This window comes from Mus musculus, chromosome 8 (genome assembly GCF_000001635.26).
Source record: "Mus musculus strain C57BL/6J chromosome 8, GRCm38.p6 C57BL/6J".
Lineage (NCBI taxonomy): Eukaryota > Metazoa > Chordata > Mammalia > Rodentia > Muridae > Mus > Mus musculus.
Window position 1 is genome coordinate 127,282,196 of NC_000074.6, and position 17,746 is coordinate 127,299,941.

A 17,746-nucleotide genomic window follows, 5' to 3' on the forward strand; every position below is an offset into this window, starting at 1 on the left:
TGAAGCTACAGTCTACTCTCTCTCTCTCTCTCTCTCTCTCTCTCTCTCACACACACACACACACACACACATACACACACACACACACACACACACACACACACACACACACGGGCATCTTAACATATATAATGTAACGATGCTTTGCACTGAGTGTGAGTAGTATATATAAAGATATTTGCACTGTGTGTAATCAACAGTCCAATAGCCGAAGAAACATTGTAGACCATTCTGGTCCCCCTCAGGACAGACTGACTTGGTGGGATTCAGGTCACACGTGGTGTCTCCATGCCTTGACATGTATTCCTGAGATGAATCATAGGTTTCTTCAGAAGTTGCTTTTGAAATTAGAGGCAGGTCATGTGGAACTGGGCCCTTCTACAGAAAGTTCTCCCGCCTTCCACGTCTGCTGTACATTCACAGGTTATCATTCATGCCTCAAAGATTTCTCCACTGCACAACCACTTTTCCATCACTCCTTGTGTTTAATGATTAAAGTTTCCTTGACCTTGAGGGTCTGACTTGATCTCCTTTTTTATGGGACTCTATTCGATATGCCTGACTATGCTGTCTGTGAAACTGAGAAATAGTTGTTTATACCTGAAAATTTGTGATGTTAGTGTTGTCATGGCTATGTTAAAGAAGTATTATTTAAGTCAGAGATAAGAAAGCCTTTTTCAATGACAATAAGAAGTGTGTTGTTACACACACATACACACACACACACACACACACACACACACACACACACACACAGAGCTACGTGAAGTGTCCGAGTACACACTGTACAATTCTTGTTTCCATCTTTTGTTGCATCTAGTTCTCAATCCTTTATGATGTGTGTTACTGCATACATATACAGCTACATGAAAGTGTTTCAGTATACACTGTACAATAGTGAACATACAAAGTATCTTTTTTGTCTTCTGTTCCATCTGCTGCTCAATTCTTTATTCCTTAATTCCTATCCTACAGAGTGGATCACTCTGTCCCTTTGAAATCCTGTAGATAAAATTTCTTTCTCTGCTGCACTTGACATAGACCTCTTGTTTGTTTTTTCTTGACGATATGTTTGCTTATTTATAGTTCTTTGAACAATATTTTTGAACATCAGGAGTAGTTTCGTATCCTGCTTTATTTGATCCTGTTAGGCTCTTCTGGCAGCTGGAGACACCTCTTCTGTCTCAGAACCACCGAGTCAGTCCCAATCACCGGGTGAGCGAAAGCCTTTGATGTTGTAACCTCCTCCACTTCTAGATGTAACTAATGGTCTCTGTGGGATGACATTTTAAAGGATGAAAACATCCCTGAAAGTCAAAGTTATTTTGTTTTTAAATTTTTTTCTATTGATTTTCAATTATTTATCAGTTTATTGCCTACCAATAAGAGTGAGATTTCTATCACTGACAAGCACTGAAGATAACCAGTGTCTATAACTGATCAAATTATTTATTCTAGCTCATGGATTCAGTTCACAGCTATTTCATCTTGCTGCTCAGTCCTGTGGGTCTCACTGTGAATCATGGCAGGAGTGCAGTGAATGTTTTATAACTGCCAGGAAGTAGACTAGAAGAGAATAAGGGGTTAGCCTCTGACATTACCTTTCCAGGGCTCACTCACTAATGAACTGGCTTCCTTCCTATAGTCTCTGCTTGTAGAAGGTTCTAACACTTTCTAGCAGTGCTGGTGAGCCTCAGTTGCATCTCATGGTTTCTGGGGGACATTCTCATCCAGACTGCAGTTCCTACCGACAGATCATCATCTTTCTGCTCCATTAAGAGTCTTAATTATGTATGATTACATGGTGACTGGTGAGCCCAGAAGTGTGGGTGCATAGTAGGTTGCTCAGATGTGTTGCAGAAAACCTCTTTAGGAAATAGGTGTTTTTATAATAGAGGTCTTTCAGCATTCTGCATTTGATGTGCTCTTTTAACATCTTCATCTTATATTTGAAAGGTGAATTAAATCTACAATTGCCTTTGCTACCCTCCCTGCTGTTTCTGCCTCTTGTTATAAGTGTAAACCGTCAGCCTTATTTGTTCTTAAATCCCATCATACTGTGAGTTCCTTCACCAGCCTCCTTCCTCCCATTTTCTCTGAAAGGTCTGGGATGTATCTGCACCCTACATACCATCTGTTCTAGGGCTCCACAGCTGCATGTATCTGCACCCTACATACCATTTATTCTAGGGCTCCACAGCTGCATATATCTGCACTCTACACACCTGTGTGTTGTAGGGCTCCACAGCTGCTTTCCTTTATTTCCTCAACTTTTTCTTTCGCTTTTCAAGACGTGTAGCCCTGGCCATCTTGAACTCACTCTGTAGACTAGGCTGGCTTCAAATGCAGAGATTTGACTGCCCCTCCCTGCAGAGTGCTGGGATTAAAGGTATAAGCCACCACACCTGGTTTAAGTACAAAGTGGCAAGCACAGCAGTCACAGGAGTCAGTTGCCACCTTGCAGTTGTACCGCTGTCCACTAGGTGTCTTTTTTTGCCTTTGTAGTAGTTGCCTATTAATAATTTGATATATACATGTATATCGATATCATAGTATTTAGATATACACACTGTAAATATACATCCACAAACGTGCTTATGTCTAAGTATATACACAAGGCTGATGATGAGGATATGTATGGAAAGATTTAACAAGTATCGAGGATAATGATTTTTTTAAAAGTTAATTCTCATGTTTAAAGATGGAAAATTACAACTGGATCAGTCAGGGCAGCTTGGACCAACAGTAATCTGGGAAACTCCGTGACCGAAGGGTGTCTCAGAGCTCTGCTAGGTTATGCAGCCCTATTATCACACTTAATTAAAATGTCATTGCGGGCCATGGTTGATCCATTGGCTGATTTGTTATTTAAATCAGCTGGAACAGTATTTATTTTAAATATAGAGTTTGTGATAATGAATTGGAAAAGGATATTATGTTGCTTGGCAGTGATGTCTCAGCCTGAAGATTTATGACTTAGAACAAGGAAGAGCAGCTGGTGATTAGTTAGATTAATAGTGCATGGGTATCCAGTAAGGATTCTTATTAGCCAAATGGTTTGGTTATGTTTTAACTGGAACAAGTGGGTTGTGAAAGGGAGACAGCAACAAAGTCCCCGCTGGATCAAAACTCAGGAGAACAACGCCATGCTGACTTCTGATCTGTGGGCAAGGCTAAGGAGGAGCTAGGTGGTAAGGAGCCAGGAGGGTGTTTTGGTCAGAGAAGTGTTCTCCTCTTTACTCCTCTTTAAAGGGAGTTTTTGTTTGTTTGTTTGTTTGTTTGTCCTTCTCTCTTTTAAGCTCATAGCCCTGCGTATAAGCCTCTTTGTTTTATGTGTGAGACAGGGTCTCAATGTTGCTCATGCTGGCCTGAGGCTGATTTTGAATTGAATGTCCTTCTGCTTCCACCTCCCAAATGCTAAGATTACAGGTACAGGCTACCATGCCTTTCTGTATGTTTTTGTCTATAGATGCGTACTTCTAATAAAGTTTAATTAGACATAGTAAGACGTTGTCTCAGTCACTGTTCTGTTGCTGTGAAGAGTCCCCGTGACCAAGGCAACTGTCATAAAAGAAAACATTTAATTGGGGCCTGCCTTGACTACAGTTTTAGAGGGTTAGTCTGTGTTCATTGTGGTGGGAAGCTGACAGGCCTTAGCTGAGAGTTTTACATCTTTCTTTATCCCCAGGCATCTGGGCAGGCAGGCAGGCAGATAGGAGAGAGGGTGCAAACAGACAGAGAGACAGACTGAGCCTGGTGTGGACTTTTGAAACCTCAAACCCACCCCCAGTGACACATCTCCTTCCACAAGGCCATAGCTCCTAATCCTTCTCAAACAGTTCCACTCTCTGGTGACTAAACATTCAAACATAAGAACCTATTGTGGCCATTCTCATTCAACTCACGGAAGACATTAACAGTAATTAGTAACAACAATTGCAATAATGTGATGTGTGATGGTTTGTATATGCTCGGCCCATATTAGTCACTATTAAGAGGTGTGGCCTTGTTGGAGTAGGTGTGGCTTGTAAGAGTAGGTGTAACCTTGTTGGAGTAGGTGTGGCCTTATGGGTATGGGCTATAAGACCCTCATCCTAGCTGCCTGGAAGCTAGTATTCTGCTAGCAGCCTTCAAATGAAGATGTAAAACTCTCAGCTCCTGTGCCATGCCTGCCTGGATGCTGCCATGTTCTTGCCTTGATAATGGACCGAACCTCTGAACATGCCCCACTTAAATGCTGTCCTTGTAAGACTTGATTTGGTCATAGTGTCTGTTCCTGGCAGTAAAACCCTAAGACACAATGTAACAATATATATATGTGACCTGTATCCTTGTCCATATACCTTGTTGTTCTCTTCTGATCTTCTACATTGGTTATTTTTCTCCTTGTTCTGGGGGGTGGGGGGAGAGTTGACAAAAGACAACTTAAGAAAGGAAGGGTTAATTTTTGGCTCACAGGACAAGGGGTGCAGCCAATCAGGGTAGGCAAAGCATGAATGCCCTAGTGTGGGGCAAGGGGCAACTGGTCCCATTATAGCCACAGCCCGCAAGCGGAGTGCAAATGATCAAAAGTGAGTCTGGTTCTCAAACTCTCAGACACCATTATTCCTCCCATCCTGATGCATATTTACCCCTGGAAGGCTTCATTTCCTAAAGATATTGAGCTACTACTGGGGATTCAGTGTCCAAATATATGATCCTCAGTGTGTGTGTGTATCATATTCAAACCACAACAGTCCAAACACCCACAGATTGAGTGGATGTTACCATATTCACAGTTTAACACAGCACTTCTGTTGTATGCATGCTGGTATCCATTCATGTACCCAATTATAAATGGTGCTGGATATCATCCCCAGGTTCTCATGCATGCTCAATAAATGTTCCAGTATGATTACCCCGCCCCTGCTACATGGACGAAACCATTGTTCCCCCAATCTGTGCCTGCCTGTACACCAGTGAAGACTTGGACAGGGTACACAGCTGCTGTTGGTTTGGTCATTTTAAATATGTCAAGAAGGCAAACAGAGGCAGTGAGGGCTAACCACAGAGTGTTTCACTCATGCTTTGCTTTGTTTAGATGAGCTCCATGGAGCCCTGTTTTATGAAAAACAGAATTCTGACCATTGTTATATAATTCTGTTTGATTGGTAAAAAATACTCTGGTTTAAATAAAAAAGTTTCTTCCATTTTTATCTTGTTTGCATCATTAGAAATATTCCATGATAATTACTCACTTTTGTACTGTGTGAAATTTCAATTAGGAAAATCATGTACAGGCTGCGAATACTGAACACTGAACAGTGGGGCCGGTTCACCATCCTGGTTGGTCTGAGCTTCTTGGCTTTTACTTCCTTGTAGGTCCTGTTAGCTCAGTAGCTGGGAATCCTCTCACTGCTGACCTTTACCTCAGGGGCCATTCTTTATGTAGTTTAGCCTTTTCTACTTTTGATTTCTTAGGATAGAGAGGAGTTGGCTACATAGGCATTTACTAGCTTTTAAAGAATGGATACATTTCTTGACTTCCATGCCTGCCTTTTGCAGCTAATTTTATGCCTATCTCTAGAGCATGCAGGTTTGGTTTTGTTTTGTAGGTTTTTTTTTTTGTAAGCACAGCCCCCCCCCCCCCACCCGCCCAAGAAGAGACATAAACCCTTGAGGACGGGAGTTCAAGATTAGTCTCAGCGACATAAGGAGACCATGTCTCAAGAGGAGCAGAAAGAACACTACCTTTCTTGTTTGTGTGCCGGCAGCTCCACAGTGTTGAAGTACGGATTCTTCCTCTTAGCTCACGAGACTAGCAGGTTGGTGTCCTTGAACAGGGATTGTGAAAGTTCTCGAGCGAGGGCAGTAAGATCAACCTCTGTTCATGTCTCTGGAGACATCGCCAGGGTCCCAGGCTATACTCGATCTGTCAGTTTTACTGACCAAGTTCCTTTAGTGTGGATTTATTTTTAAACATGGAATATTTTCATAATAAGACCTTTTACTGGATGCCATTGTTAAATATTTAATTTTTTTGTTTATTGTCTAAGACTTTGTATGAAAACTTCATAAGTCACCTTTTGAGGTATAACCTGGCCTATGACACCCGTAGTAGCAGATGACCTTGAACTTTTGATTCCCACAGCATCTGTCTCCCTAGTGCTTATAACCACATGGAAGCTGGGTATTAAAGTCGGGGCTTTGAGCATGCTAGGTACCTTACCAGCTGAGCTGTTAACCCCCTGCACATGCATTTTCCTGCATCTGTGTCTTGAGTTAACTAGTGCTCCTGCAACAGCTCTGTTAACGTGGACAATTGAGACTTTAAATTAGGAAGTATACTCGCTGAAAGCCTGTCTCAGCAGTACTCTGTCCTGTCTTCTGACTCCGGTCACTCTGTGCATCAGCAAGGCTTATACATTGCCAAATTTGAATTCAAATTCATGGTCTTATGTTTCATTGCTTCCAAGAAGTTTGATTTGCCCGTGGGCTTATAGTTGTGGCTGCTGTTCCTTACCAGCTGTAAAAAGGAAACAATACAAATAAGTGATGGAAACAAACGGAGTATGTCAGAAATGAAGGCATTTTCAAGCATTTCCTGTAAGGGGGGCTCGCAGGGTTCTTCCCCTGTGTAAGTAGCTGGGTTTCTACAAGGCCTCTTTGCCTCTCATAAAGACAGGGAAAAAAATTTGCTGTGTTTGTTTTTAGTTGTTCTCCCAGGTTTGTCTGGGATTGGAGTTCTATACCCTTCAGCTTCCAAAGTTTAAGTTTTATTTTATTTTTAATTTTTTAAAAAAGATTTATTTTATGTATATGAATACACTGTAGCTTTACAGATGGCTGTGAGCTATCATGTGGTTGCTGGGAATTGAACTGAGGACCTCTGCTTGCTCCAGCCCAAAGATTTATTTATTATTCTATGTAAGTACACTGTAGCTGTCTTTAGACACACCAGAAGAGGGCGCCAGATCTCATTATGGATGGTTTTGAGCCGCCATGTGGTTGCTGGGATTTGAACTCAGGTCCTTTGGAAGAGCAGTCAGTGCTCTTAACTGCTGAGCCATCTCTTCAACCCAAAGCTCAAATTTTATGTGTGTGCTGCTTAACCTGTGTTACAATTTTGTTGTTTGTTTGTTTGTTTTAAGACAGATTTTATTGTATTCTATGCTAGCCTCCAACTCTGTAGTAAAGGTTGATGTTGAATTCTGACTCCTTCCTCTTACCTCAGTGCTGGGATTTCAGGTGTGCCATACACACCTGATTTATTTCAGTACTGGGGATTAAACCCAGGCCTTTTGTGTGTCCTGTTTTGGTAAAACTTAGTGCTAATGTGTATCTTAACTCTCTGTGCCCCCATTCATTGTACCCAGATTTTGAGTGTAAAGTTGGTACAGTTGGTTTCTACAGACCATTCCATTTTTGAGGTACCTGGATTAAGTTTAGCAAGTATCAGTGAGAGAGGAGGACAGAGGAGGGGCTTGTTAATGGCGAATGGATGAATGGATGAATAAATGGCTGGTCATGAGATATTTGTTGGGTAAAGGGGGTAAGGAACACAGTGTCCCAACAAGTACGACTTCAGCATTGGCACCCCTTGCCTTCGTCATGTCTGTTCTGCTTTGAGCATTGCTCCTAACATGCTAAGCCTACATACTCCTTAAATTGTAAGGTAAATGTGAACTGGGACTACAAAGATACAGACTGCATTCTGGGGAAGTGTCAGAGTTTTCTGATGATTGATCTTTCTGGGCGATTGATGCTACAGAATAGCAATAGGAGCGTTTGCTTCCTCAGCTCCAGGTGGCAGGCTGCAGACTTTTTCCTGATGAGAAGGTGAAGGAGCCTCTTTTCCTTTGGTTGCTCATATCTTGTGATTTCACTGTTATGTCAATAAAATATTTAACTTGTTCCCCCCCCCCTCATTTAATTGAGTGGCTATGTGTTGGTCGGAAATGGGTTCCTTTGCTGGTGTGTTCTGCACGATTCTCATGATTAAGTTTTAAGGAGCTGAGCACTGTCGCTTTTCAGTTGACTCTCTCTTTGCTCTTTTAGGAACGCAAACATGAAAGGATCGTGGTTTGTCAAAACATTGTCTAATCTTTGCAGATCTATTCCATTTGGGGCATGATAATTCATAACCACGCTTTGCTTTAGAGAAGTTGTGAAATCTGAGGTTTCAAAGGGTTTTGAGTTTGGGGACATTTTTCCATCAAAGAAGAGTAGTGTTCTCTGGGTGCCCTGCCTCCTGTGCATTATGGGATTGGTAATTGAAAGGCAATTGCTTGGAATACATTAATTCTAATTAACTTTTCAGCATGCACTTTTAAATATACTACCTCCTGGCATGTTAGAGTCAGTGCACATATTATTATATAATTGTCATTATTATTATTTCAAATAGGTCTTATACATCCCTGGTTGGCCTTAAACTTGCTGTGTAGCCACAGATGGCCTTGAACTCCCTCCTTCTCTTCAATTTTGAGGTAACAGGCCTGTACCACCCACTCAGTTTAAGTGGTGCTTGGGATCAAACCAAGGACTTGGGCATGTGAGGTGAGTGCTCTACCAACTGTGGCTCATGCCCAGTCCTATCTTCTGCTAATTGTGATTTATAGTCTTCTGTATGTGCAGCTGATGTGCTACAAACCCAGAAATGCTGTTAGCTGATGGACAGTTAGTTGCATTAGTAGTATTTTTCATTTGTTTGTTTGTTTATGATAAAATACTATGACTCTATAGTTAGGGCAAGGCATAGTAGCACTCAGCTATACCAGGAAGCTAGAGAGCATATATCCATTCACATGTAGCAGACAGAGAGAGAGAAAGAGAAAGAGGCGGAGAGAGACACACATAAGAAACCCCCATACACACACACACACACACACTTAAACACACACACACACACACACATACACAGAGAGGAAGAGAGAAACACAGAGAGACAGACCGACACACTCACATTCATACTTACAGACACACAGAGAGATAGAGAGACAAACATATACATACACAGACACACACACACATTCACTCATATTCAGAGAAACAGAGAGAGACAGACAGACAGACACATTCACACACACATATACATAGAGAGAGACAAACAGATACACACACATGAGGGGGGAGAGAGGAGGGAAGGAGAGAGAGAGAGAGAGAGAGACACACACAAATACACAGAGGGATAAACAGCCACACATACTCCGAGAGAAAGAGAGAGAAACAGAGAGAGGCCGACAGACTTACATATATACACACAGAGACAGACAGACAGACAGACAGACAGATATACAGAGACAGACAGAAACACACAGTGCGTGTACATGCATGCACAAGAGAGAGGGAGAGAAAGAGAATACAATACAAATGGGGCAATGTGATAAACCCTCCCAATGAGCCCTAGGTGACATGCTTTTTCCAGCAGTCCTGGACCATCTCCCCAAACACCTGAAGATCAAGGGTTCAAATACCCCCAACTACGGAGGACATTGCTCAATCAAACCATATTATATACTGATATCTGAAATAACAAGTCTTTTGTAAAATTAAAAAAGAAAAACTGCGAGAAAGGAAAATGTAAGTTAAGTTAAAAACTATGAAAAAGGGGGTAATTTTACCTGTATCAGATCAGATGTGGATCTTGACATCAGCCACACCAGCTCATAGAGATGGGAGAAAATCCAGTCCACATTTCATTATTTGTGTGCTTTGTCAGGCCCCTGTGAACCTGCATGGATTCTAGCCCCCATAACAGTCCTCTGGACTCTTAGGGTACACTTGTTTTCCTTTTAAAGCTACAGTCTCAGTATGCAGGCCAGGTTACCACTGGTTTTGTATCTATAGCTTGGACTGGCCTAAAATTTAGAATCCTTCTGCCTCTGTTTCTATTGGGTTTCCATTAAAAGTCTATGCCACCAAACCCAGCTCAGAGTTTTAATTAATTACAGTGTTGTTTAAATTTTCTTTAAGATGGCTTTGTGTGGCGTACGGATAAAGTATGGTGACCCTCCTCGTCTGTGTTTTGTAACCAGTAAAAGAGTTTAGAGAGCTGGATACAAAACAAACCAACAGAGACAGCGTGTCCAAATGAACCGAAGTTAATGTGTTCTGTTTCTAAGAACTCACTTTTCTCACAAGTTATCAGCTTGATCCGTGGCAGCGCTCAGCATTCTGTTATTTTGGCTTTTATATGTGAGCAAGCATATATGAAAAAGGGAACACATACATATGAAAACAGACGCCCAGGTCAGGATTGCATACCAATCACAGGGAAACCCCGACTACAGGGTTGCACAATGATCACTGGGACACCCAGGTCAGGGTTGCACACTGATCACTAGGACACCCAGGTCAGGGTTGCACACTGATCAATGGGTCAGCTAGGTAACAAGGTTGCACACTGATCACTAGGACACCCAAACTACAGGGTTGCACACTGATCACTAGGACACTCAGACTACAGGGTTGCACACGGATGGATCATTGGGATACCCAGGTCAGAACTGCACACTGTTTACAGGGTCACCTAGGTAAAAAGGTTGTACACTGATCACTGGAACACCCAGGTCAGGGTTGCCCACCACTCTTGATAGCACCATTCTCACAATGCTGGTGGACTGCCACTGGGAAAGAATTGCAACATTTTTCCCTTGCTTTGTTTGGAATATATAGTAGAAACAAAATTTTTCTAATTTTACAATTTGTTATTATTTATTATTGTTATTATTTTATTATTATTTACATTCTTCTCTTTGTTTCCTTAATTTACCAACCATCAAGAGGTGAATTATCGGAAAAACACTTTTGTCATATTTGACCGCAGCTACTAAATTGATGGCTTTGACTAAATTATTGGATAAGTTTCACCCAAGTTTCTAAATTAATGAAGTGTGTCTCTGAGAAAGTTGGTTGGGTTACACTAGTGAGCGTCTCATAGGTCTGCAGTACCATTCAGTGTAGGTTGAGAGCTTCCCTTCCACATTTCTTCTTCTAGAAAAGGCTCTCCTATCATAGAGATAAGACCTTAAATTACCTATGCAGTGTATAGTGCTTCCAATATTCTTTTCTCAAGATTACCAGTCAAAGTTCAAGGACTATAACGAAAGTGTCAAGTTGCCTAGAACATAGTACTGATTTCATCAGCAGAATTACAGACCAGCCTTCTGTGATTCTGCTCTAAAAGTCACAAGCTAAGAGCTTTGTGAGCTTGAATCCAGGTGCCCTCTGTGTTACAGAGAAAAAGACCAGGAGGCAAGGGAGGATAGCCAACTGTTTTTAAGGAGAGCTGTACTGTGGAGACACGTCACAAAAGCAACTTAAGGAAGGAGTGGTTCGTTCTGATTAGCTTGGTCAGTCCAGTCTACACAGTAGGGTGTGTGTTCACAGGAGCTTGCCTCTGCAGTCGGGAAGCAGAGAGATGCATCCAGTATCCACTGTCTTCTTTTCATTCAGTACACAACGATAGCTTAGAGGAAGGTCCCACTCACACTTAAGGTAGGTCTTTCTGCTTCAGTTAACTTAATCTAGAAGCTTGCTTGCAGACATGCCCAGAGGTTCGTCTCCAAGCTGATTAGAGAGCTTGTCAAGTAGATAATGAATTTAACCATTACAAAGGGCTTTCCTTTTGAATGAAGACCAAAGCATGCATAAGGTCCTCTGTGTGCCCGGAGATGCCCAGAGGCTCTATCTAAACTACGGTCTCCTCACTCTATGTGATTCTTCGTGTGGTGATTGTCAGCTCATCCTTGCTATAGGGAAATAAGGAGGCATATTAGAAATCTGTACTAATGTAGATAAATTTCATAAAATCAGACAAGATTGATGACTGACCCTACTTAATTCAGAATAAAGGAAGGGAATCTAATTTTTCTATTTCTCTACACCCCGTTTGCTATGCTATGAAAATGGCATTATCTTTTTGAGTCATTTCCAATGAAATGATTTTCAATATTGTTGTCTTTGTGACATTTGAACAATTAGAATGCATTTCTTAAGCCTACTGGAAATGCCACAATGCTTTTTCTTGTTTTCGATATTTTTTCCCCCGGTGGTTCTTTCTGCTTGTTGCCTAGGAAACCACTATTGGGTTGAATTCTTTTTGCTTGGTTGTCAGGCTGCCAGAGTGATAGGTAAAGTTGTTTAGATTTAATGGTGTAAAACTGCTACTTAAATATTAGAAATATTTCATCAATATTAAAGCGCTTTATCTCTCCAATTAGAGAGCGGCCGACTCTGATGCACTCAGCATACTAAGCAGAGGATTGTTAACTGGTAGGATTATGATTGGAACTTTATTTTGAAGCAGATTTATGATAACATTTGTATTATCACAGTGGGTTACTGCTAAATATAGCACCTTGATAAAATCATATGTAAATGTTTGTTTATTTCTTTGGGGAGTCTAGATATGAGCTGTGATTTCCCAAAGTGTGAATATAAACATAAAATATGTCACAAAAATTCCATTAGATGTTTAGAAAATTTAGATTCTCCTCTGTTCCCTGTATTCTTTTCCTTCTTTAGTATATATATATATATATATATATATATATATTCATTTTATTTTATGTGTGAGTATTTTTGCTTGCATGTATGGACACTGTGAACACACTTAGCACCCACAGAAGTCAGAAGAAGGCATCAGACACTCTGGTGTTCGAGCTGCAGATGACTATGAACTGCCACGTGGGTGCTGCAAGTTGAACTTGGGTCCTCTGCAAGAGCAACAAGTGCTCTTAACCATTGAGCAATCCTGCCCGCCCTCTCTCTGAATTCTTTAAGGATTTCTTCTTCTTTAGAGTTTCAAAGTGAAGTTGAAAGAAACGGAGCCACCTTTGATCGTGTCCTGTGTGGCGTGATAAGAGGTTAATACAATCGGGAGTATCAAACCATAGCTTTGAGATTATGCTTTCATCGTGCTAAGTTCGCTGGTCTACAGAATGACCAGAGTCTTAAATTCAGAGAGACGTGTCTCTGAACAGTGTAGCCATCACTATCCTCTCATAGCCTCTGAGCTTTGAACTAAGGCCAAAGGGACTTGAGTGAAATAAACCCTAACAGTGGCTTCTGCATGGGGCAGTCTTGCTACTCGGGGCAGAATCTGATGATTTGCTGTCATTGACCTGTGATTTCCCAAAGTGTGAATATAAACCTAAAATATGTCACAGAAATTCCATTAGGTGTTAGAAAATTCTTGTGAAAACACAGGATTTTTAGATCCACTGTAAACCTTTGGCATTGGAATCTGTGTTCTTAGCTGGATTTCCAGGCCTGATCTGTCTTTCCTATTCTGTTACTATGGGATCTGCTGAAATGCATTTGCTATATGGCTGCCCTTTGGTGATGAGGACTCATTGTGCTAGGAATTTGTGAGCAAGGTATGGGTTCAGGCCCTAGACTCAGGAGATTCTGATCCCACCCTTGTTGGGTGGGAGCCCATCTTTGTTCTGATGACTGAGACATGAATTCACCTCCACAGTCACTTGGACATTAACTCTAGTCAGGAGTTCTTATTCTTCTAATGCCAAACTTCCCTACCTCTAAAATGAGAAGAATAACTTTAGCTATTTTCTTAGTCTTGCTCTGAGGAATTCTATTAGTGTGTGAAAGTTCCCTCACATTTTTAACCATAGGGTCTAGCCAGTGTCAGTGTCCCTACCCCGACTACCTGCTATAGATGCAAAGGATGTATTAACACATCCATTACTCCTCCCTTAAGGAGAAAAATGACCACATTAGATTATCAGTGAGTCCTTTCTACCCATTGAAGGTAATACACATAGACATGCGGCCATATGTTTCAGGACCATGAAGCTTTGCTCACGGCATGGAACAGCTGCCTGGTGCCAAACAAGCTTATTACCAACCAGCATGTACACAGTGCCACCGTGAGGAGCGGATCCAAAAGTGGAGCATGCACGCCAGGAACACGGACAGCGTGTGTCCTGTTCTCCCCTTTGTAAACTGGTGCTTCCTTTCCTGTCGTCCCTTACGCCATTTACGCCGATCCCTCGGTGACGTACAGTGCAGTGTTATTTTGTAATTCCTTTCTCCTCACTGAAATCTGTTTGCCCCCAGTAGCTAGTCGAGTGACTAGTGTATAGTGCGTCCTCAGGCTTCCTTAGCGGAGATTCATTTTTAAGACAAAAATTCCATCTGTCACCGCAATAAAGGGTAGAGATTTGGGCTGGAGGGTATTGCACTGGATTTGCCTAAGCAGGTTTGAAGCCTAGAGTCCATCCCAGTGCCACAAAAATAAATTAACCCAGTCACAATAACAACAGAAAGAGACACTGGAGATTTAAGTCAAGTCTGCCTCCATGAAGCAACTGATAAGCATGTGAGTGGAGTCATTCTAGAACCAGACGTCAGTGGCGGTACCCGCTCCACCTTTTGATAGAAAATCAACTAGTGAATGCTGTGGATCATTAGTCCCTAGGCGAGGGGAGTTGTTACTTGTTCCTAGAGCATTGAAGGTCAGAGGTTAGAGTAATCAAGGGTAGGAAAGTAATGCTTCTCAAAAGTTAGCCTGACAGTTAGTGATGTCCGCAAGTCTTTAATAAGATAACAGAAGACAAATGGCCAAGGGGAGAGCGTGGGCCTCTCTGTTAGTCAATAGTCAATGGCAAGTTTTGAGAGACAAATTCCTTGTCAGATATAATTGAACATTTTCAACTTTGATTACCTAATCGTTGACCTGAAGTGCTAAACTTGTGGGGATATGAGGGATTTGATTCAGAGAATGTAAAATTCTTAGTGGAGTGTCGGCTTTAACCTGAGGTATGTGGTGCGCAGGCACTGCTGTAGGGGACTCGGCTGTGAATGAAGGGACAACAATGAAAACTTAATAGGAAAGACAATAAGATGAAAAGACTCTGTTTCTGGGATTCCATCTATTATTGGTAGTGTTTGAACTAGCAATTCATTCCTTTTTTTATCATCAGGGAGAGAGAGAAAAAAAAACCCTATCCACCGTGGACTACCAATAGGGGTCATTTTCTTCTTTGATAAAGAGATTGACCTTATAATCTGGACAGTGAGTATAAAAGGAGATAGCTGGAAGCCACATTTATTCACAGGTTTAATTTATAAGCCAGCATTTTTGCAAACATTTCCAAGTACCATTTTCTGTGCCAGGGGAAGAATTCTAAGTGGAGTATTTCATATGAGGACAACTTCCGTTTGGCCGTGGGAACCTCTTAGAGAAGGTAAACCTGGGAATACTTGTGACATCGGTGCCTTCCCAGCAAGTGTTCAGCTACATTTGGGCATGAGGTATAGAGCGGTGTTCAGGCGTGTCCTAGAAAAAAACCCACAACGCTCGCCTCAAAAGGAATGAAGAGATGGTTCATTAGGAAGCCAAATGTGAATGAATGACTGCAGCCCACATATTCAGGTCACTCCAAATTCTGTGTTCCAACATGGTAACGCTTTCATGATATTCTATAGTAACAGAACAAAGAAAGTTATAAATCAAGGCACTTTTCAAACACAGTGCTGGAAATCCAGGTGGGCAGGTTACAGCGAAGGGAGAGATCTCAGCAGGGGGCCTTAGATGCTGCCAGAGGACATTCTTAGCCTTTGCATTGGTGAAATGAGTGGTCCGTTAACACATTTCACAGGACTTACTTAACAGTCACAAGGATGTTAGGTCACACACAGAGATGGTAGGATAGCTAGGATAGCCCAGGGTAATTTAGCTCTGGACTTGCAATAATCTAGCTCTCCACAGCCATCGATGTTCTGATCAGCCTTTGTATAGAAGGGTCAACATGGGAAGGATTTTTTTTTCTTTCTGGGAACTTCAGATAATACATCCTAGAATACATAGATGAGGATTTGTTTTAATGTTGTGGATTGACCAGACCAAGAATGCTGGGCCTCGGTGTTTGATTGGTGGTTTAGAAATCACGTATGCTTAACAATGGATAAAAAACCAACCTCTCAGAGCGTTATTGTAAATTAAGCAGAAAGCAACAGGCTTTCCTCATTTATATCTTTTTGAGCTTTGGGAGGATCTCCATGCAGGGCCTGGTGGTAGAACTGCCAGTCTGGGTAGGGCTACACCCTGGGCCATGACGAGTGTACAGAAAATTCTTCCCTGGTTTGGTTTGGTGCATGTCCATTGGAGGGTAGGTTTTGTAGCATGGCATATGTTAACAACTTGACTCTTTCCGCGGTGGGCTGTGTCCCTGGGAACTGTGTGGTGGCCCTGGAGATGGGAGAAGTGGTTGCATGTAGAGTAATTGTGCCGTTTGTATAGCAAATTCTGTTAGAAACCTTGTGGCTCTATGCTATTCTTAGATTTGATTAAATACCTTGCCAGCTTAGGCAGGGCTTTTTGGAACAAGTTTATTCATCGCCTCAAGTGGTTAAATAATACATGAGTCGATGGAAGGACTGAGAGAAGCTGCATTTGATGCAGTAAGGAGGAGGAAGTTGAAGTTTAACTTAATGCTTGTGTCTCCCATTTAGCATTTGCTCCGGCACCTTATTAGATCTACCCTTTCTTTGCTTTATTTAAAAAAGCACATTACCTAGGAAAACAAATCAATATTTATAGCTCACTAGCACCACAGAGACTCTGGAATCTTGGGATGATGGTGGATTGCTCCTTTAGCCCTTCTTCAAAGCAGTGGTGACATCAAACGGCCTGCACAGCTGTCCCGGGCCAGTACCACTGCACATCCCTCTGAGCTGCAGCCAGGAGCTTAATTATTAAAGATTCCCATCTTTGAATTTTCTTTTTAATGTCCTAGAGGCTAGACTTTGAACATCTATATATTAAATAAATCAGAAGTGCTGCTCGGTTGGAAAGTTTCATTATCGTATTTTTTAAACGCTTCTGTTTTCCTAAAATTAGGGCCGAGGAATTTCAACAGATAAGAACCACCTATATTATTGATAGTAATTGTAACGGGCATAGTGTACAGGAGATTATTAGTGATATTGTAGCAGGCCGCTGGTCCAGGGTCACTCTGTAAGTTGTACAAGTCGTATGACAGTTAGAGTTTAGAATCACTTTGACAAACAGTTCCAATGAGTTGTTACCTAGATTGGGTTGGGCTGTGGGGATGTCTGTGGAGGAGGAAATTTTTTGGATTAAGAGAGTTCAGTAGGAGGACCCAGTTCTCGGTGTGGGTAGATGTGAGGAGCGGGTGTGGCAGCAGTCCCAAGATGGCGCTCGGGACTGCAGCTAAGTCTTATGACTTGCACCTGACTTCCTCATACACCTGAAAATAAGCCATGACCATTGTAAGAGCTGCGCAGGTGCACCATGATACTGGCGGTATAAACAAGTCCACATTTGGTGGAGACATGCCCCTGCTGCCCTGATTGGCTGAAGTTGCATGCCTGGTAAGGTGACGTGGTCTGCTGTGAGTGGATGAGGGCTGAGCGTATATAAGAGAGAGAGGCCTGGGGTTAGAGAGAGAGAGAGAGGGAGAGAGAGAGAGAAAAAGATGAAGCTTGAGAGATGAAGAAACTGCTGTTAGAAGAACTGGTGGTCGTGTTGTTCTTGTTGGTCGAGAGCAGACGCGACAGGTAGAAGCATCCATCAGGCAGAAAATGCAGTCTTCCTGAGTGGAGAACTCGAGCTGAACGCTTGTTTCCTGCTCCAGACTGGGTATGGTGTGATCCTCTGACTCTTGATTCTACTACCCTGACTCCCCCACAGTGGTGAACTGTGAACTAGAGCTGTGAGCCAAATACCTTCTCTCTGAAGTTGCTTCTGTCAGGGTGCCCTGTCACAGTAACAGGAAAT

At 42.0% G+C, this 17,746-nt stretch overlaps 1 protein-coding gene across 24 annotated transcripts in view; it reads left to right on the top strand.

Annotated features, from left to right (window-relative positions):
• Pard3 (par-3 family cell polarity regulator) overlaps positions 1-17,746 on the top strand; it is a 548,906-nt gene that overhangs the window by 218,815 nt on the left and 312,345 nt on the right. For 2 of the 24 annotated variants that reach the window (NM_001013581.3, NM_001013580.4), the window contains exon 1: positions 17,417-17,608. The exons of the other annotated variants lie outside the window; for them this stretch is intronic. The gene's annotated coding sequence lies outside the window, so the exon portion shown is untranslated. Of the gene's footprint in view, positions 1-17,416; positions 17,609-17,746 lie in introns of those variants that run through there. 24 annotated transcript variants of the gene reach the window in all.